Genomic DNA, 5,000 nt, shown 5'->3' on the forward strand with positions numbered 1-5,000 from the left:
GGGAGAGAGATTCTGGCAGCTCCTGCTGAAAGCAACCTCAAAAGGCTGAGTCACCCATCAGTGTTTTCTTTTGCTTGATTTTCTGAGTTAAGGTGAGAGGACCGCAATGCTCAGGAGCCTTGGAGTGTCTGCTTTTATAAATCAGTAGTCTCTGAACAAATATTTAAAGATGTGTCATGAGGGTGTTGTGGATGCAGTGGTGCACTGTTTGCCTAGCATGTGTGTGACCCTAGATCCATTTCTCATTAATGAATAATACAACTAAATTGAACTATAAGTCACTGACATTGCAGTAGGCATAATAATCCTTATGGCAGGTTATGAAACATTTTAATTAGTGGTAGAAACCAGAAGCTGGCATACTTTCCAGTGATGCAGCAGCTAAGACTTATTCCATGCTTTGAAAATGATATAGTCTCTTTCCCATTTTCTTAGCTTTGCCATAATACCTGACAAAAGAGCCAAAGCCTTTAAGAAAATGATATAAAGATAAAAAAGCTATTGTCACTGGGATCCAATACATTTTGTTAGGCGAAAAAGAAACATGTGGCAGCTAGACAACACTCTGTTTATCATTTATTGAACATTATTGAAAAATACTAGGTGCCCAAATCTTTGGAAAATTCTTGTGTTAACAGTCTGTTTTCTAATACATTATGATTTATCAGTTTGAAAACCTAGGTTCTTAAAAAAAAGACACCATGCTGTGATTTTTTTTCAGACTTAATTGATTCCTGTGTGTGACTTTCCTAAGCTTGTGGCATTGAGTACAGGTTTCCTCACAGAGGCTCCTCCAGGCCAGCAGATATTCTTGTTGATGGTGTTATGAACTCATTGTTCCCTTGTCTATGTACAAAGTATGCTTAATGAGAACCAGATGGTTCTCTGAAGAAAAAGTTTATCTGAGAGATCAGTTCAGCATTCTTCAGATGTATTATTGCTGTTGTGTCTGCCTCCCAAGTCACCCTCTCTACTTGATCCCTGGCTCTCTCAGTTTTTTTCAATGATAATGCCAGTGGGCAATGAGCCCTAACTGAGAGACTGCAGATCCCTCCCAGTTTTCCCTTGCTGGCACCATCTCATCTCTGACAAAAGTATTTTTCATGGCAGTGCCATATTGTTTCCATAAGAACAGGAAAGATATGAGAATCTTTGCCTGTATGTCTCAAGGAAACTCGGCGGCCAATGTTCACAGATAGTTCAACAACAGTAGTGTCTAGGGACCTTCCACTGCTCAGAGACAGAACTCAGCCTCTCAGATAATCCCTTATGAGATCCCAAGGCTCACTAACAGCCAATCATGCTTCCTCAGGGAGAAGGTGGTTAGAGCATCTATCCTCATCCCTTTATACGATGCTTCTGGTCTAGCAGACCCCTTGTCTGTTATTTGTTTCTAGGACTTTGAATCTCTGCTTTCTCTGGAGAGTCACTGTAATCCCCAGGCCTTTCCTCCACCTTCCTCATTCAAACGTGAACCATTCCTTCATGCACTTCTCTAAGTTAATGGATTATGTCATTGCACTGAAGCTTGGAAATTTTCCCACAAGAGTTTTGATCCATTTCCTTCTACTGCATCTAAGTTGTCAAAGACCTGGTGTTTCATTTGAACAGACACCCACTTTCAACGTCCCCAGCACATGTGCGTTTCTGACTAGATCAGCCTTTACTGTTCAAGATGACTTCTTAGGTCTGTGACAGGCAACTCCCATAGCTCTGAGGAATATTACTGTATCATTCTATCCTCTGATATTTCTTTCTTCCATGCTCTCCCTTTCTGTTTCTTGGAATCCAATTTCACATCTTTAAATTTCCGTTGTGTCTGGCAGGTCTTTGGGGCCTGTCTCCAATAACTTTATATTCGAGAAGCACTGCCATCGCCTTTCTTTTCCTATCTCTGAGCCACACAACAATAGAGTTCATTTCAACAAATGGAGCCATGTGGTTACTGTAGGTATGCTTTAATTTCCTAAAAATCTTGGTAAAATCTATTATGTGCCAGGCTGGTGTGATCCTGGAAGCATCTCCCCCCTTCTCAGAGGACAAGGGTAGGAGGAAGAGGTTGTATGATGGAGAGACTTGGACAGGAGGGCTGTGATAGGTATATAAAGTGAATAAATAATTTTTTAAAAATGCATGGAATTTTGTAACATCTCTGCATGTGTTTTAGAAACTTGTGCTTAATTTGTCTACTATCTCTGAAGCTCTGCTTGGATATTTTCCTGGTATTATTATAACCCAGATTACCTTGGATTATGTCCATATGTTTTCAGAAACTTAGGTTTCATTACATTGGTATTATCACTATGCACACATATTTGAAAAAAAACATTGTATAAGAATACTAAAATAGAAAGTTATCATTCAACAACAGAAGAGCCATACATGAGTGCATTAAAGCCATCTGATAGTTGACAATGGTAGTGGCAAAAGTAGATGTCGGCACGTATGAGAATGAAATTAAGCCCTACCTTACAGCTGTCACAAAATCTACTCGAAATGGATCAAATAACTTAATATGAAACCTTGATACAGCTAGAAGAAAACATGGGCAGTATCCTGTAAGATATAGGTGTTATAAAGGCCTTTCCATCTAGGGCTGCCTTCCCTTGAGACATTCAGCCAAAAATTGACAACAAGTAGGACTTCATATAACTAAAATGCTTCTGTGCAGCCAAGAAAATAAAGAGGAAGTCAAAGATAGGATGAGAATTTTTGCCAGCTAACTCTGTGGTAGAGGATAAATATCTAGAATACACAGAGAGTGTAAAAGCAATAAAATGACTAAATAACAAGTTATCAAAAATAAATGGCCCAATTAAAAAAATGTCTGTGTCCCTGAAGCGAAAGTTCCCAAAGGAAATGAATAAAAATAAAAATGACTAAGGAATGTCTTTTAAAAAGCGTTCAATGTCCTTAGCAATTAAAGAAATGAATTTACAACTACTTTGAGATTGCATCTTATCCCAGTCATGATGACTAAGGTCAAGAAAGTAGCTAAGCACAAATGCTAGAGATGATGAATGTCAAGGTGACAATTGATGCACTGCTGGTCTCATTGTGAACTTGGGGGGCCACTCTAGAAAGCAGTGTGGAGGATTGGAATAAAAGGGAGGGGCTAGACATCCTACTCCACAGATGTTTCCTCCCCTACATTTGTTGCCACTCACAACAGATAGATATGCAAACAACCTCAGGCCCTATTAACTGAATAAGGGATAATGAAAATATTCTACATATGCAGAAAGGAATTCTATTTGACTGTAAATAAAAAAAATGAAAACATGAACTTTTTATGTAAAAGGGTAGAACTAGAAAACATTCATACTAAGTGAGGTAAAACAGACACAGTAAGAAAAATGTCACAGGCTCTCCCTTATTTGTAGACCCATAAAAGGAGAAAGGGACCATGGAAAGAGGTGCCCTACAGGAGATAGTACAACACAACTTCTATAAAAGAAAACATGGGAAAAGTGGAGAGGACACGAACTAAAGAGATGAGAGGAAGACAATGTAGAGGGAAATGGAGAAAAGAAAAATATACAACACTAAGGATGTTTCTAAAAACCATAGAAAACATTATTTTATAATACATATGTGTAGTTTACTTAGTGATATGCCCCCACAGGATGATAATGCCCCTCCCAAGACTCGTAGATTATCTAAAAGAACATCCCCAGGGCTGGACATAAGAAACATACTTTCCTCCCAGTTCTTGCTCAGGAGAGTCCAAGAGACTCCCAAAATGATATAAGCTATGGCTTTTGCCTCCCAGAACCTGAAAATCAGAACCTATTGGTGAAGATACCTTATACTTCAGAGACAGCAAGGGTGGAGCTAGAATTGACTAGAAGCCTCCTTTCTGAGGACCAGCTCTCATAGTATCCAAAAGGTACTATGTAAGTTGCAAACAGAAAAACAAGCAACTTAATATTCCACGCAGTTACAAGAATGATGATGAGCCCAGCAAGATATCCTGAATGGTGCCAGCGTGTTGTATTGACTTTGTGGGTAAGAAAAAGCTGCTGAATTGAATTTAAGGCCTATTTAATAGGAGAAAATTCATGGTTGGTATTGTAAACCTTGCCAGCTACCCAAGAGTAGTAAGGTAGATCTTGAAGGAGAACCTACTATTAGCATTCTCCTAAGCCAATATAATTTCTAACTGTATTCTAAATACTCACCCTTATACAACAGATAAATGCTATTCTTGTGCCTCACCAAAGAAGCATCTTTTTTTGTGACAGAAAAAGAGACCATTACAGAGATCTGAAACTTGTCAAAAATAGAGAGAATAAGTGATTTTGCTCAGCACCCCACAACACAACCCTGACACCTAAGGCTCTAAGAAAATGGCAAGCCTCATCTGTCCTTTTATAATTTTATTATTTACTTGAACATTTTATTAATATTTTTTTTAAAAATTGAGATAGAGACTCTGCAAGTTGTCCAAACTGGCCCCAACTTTGTTATCTCCCATCAACCTCCAGTTTAGCTTAAATTGCAGATGGGCACCATCATTCCTAGTTAAACATGAGATCTGAAACTGATGACTATATTCTATGACTACTGCTTAGATACAATCCTTCAAATATTTCTATTTCCAGTATAAATGGTGTTTTCATATTTACTAGTTTACTTGTCTAATTATTAAGTAAAAATGTAAAACTATGTTTAATGTTTTTATTTAAAAAATAACTTCATTAATCATTGTAAGCTCAGGAATCAAACAGATTCTCTGTAAATAATTGAGTCTATGTATCTCCAGATTTTAATTCTATCTATGTGTTTACACATAAATATCAGAGGCACCAAAAATTGTACATGATATTTAATATTTGCTAATATTAATATTTAATTTCATTTTTCTCAGTAAGTTTAACATGTATGCATATTATGGTTATATTCTGATAAAAAAAGCAATGTGTGTTTGAAACACAAAGAAAGTATGCTAGACAATATAATTTTGCTATTCCATCACAATAGTAAATTTAATTTTACAG

This window comes from Mastomys coucha, chromosome X, assembly GCF_008632895.1.
Source record: "Mastomys coucha isolate ucsf_1 chromosome X, UCSF_Mcou_1, whole genome shotgun sequence".
In the NCBI taxonomy this organism is placed as follows: domain Eukaryota; kingdom Metazoa; phylum Chordata; class Mammalia; order Rodentia; family Muridae; genus Mastomys; species Mastomys coucha.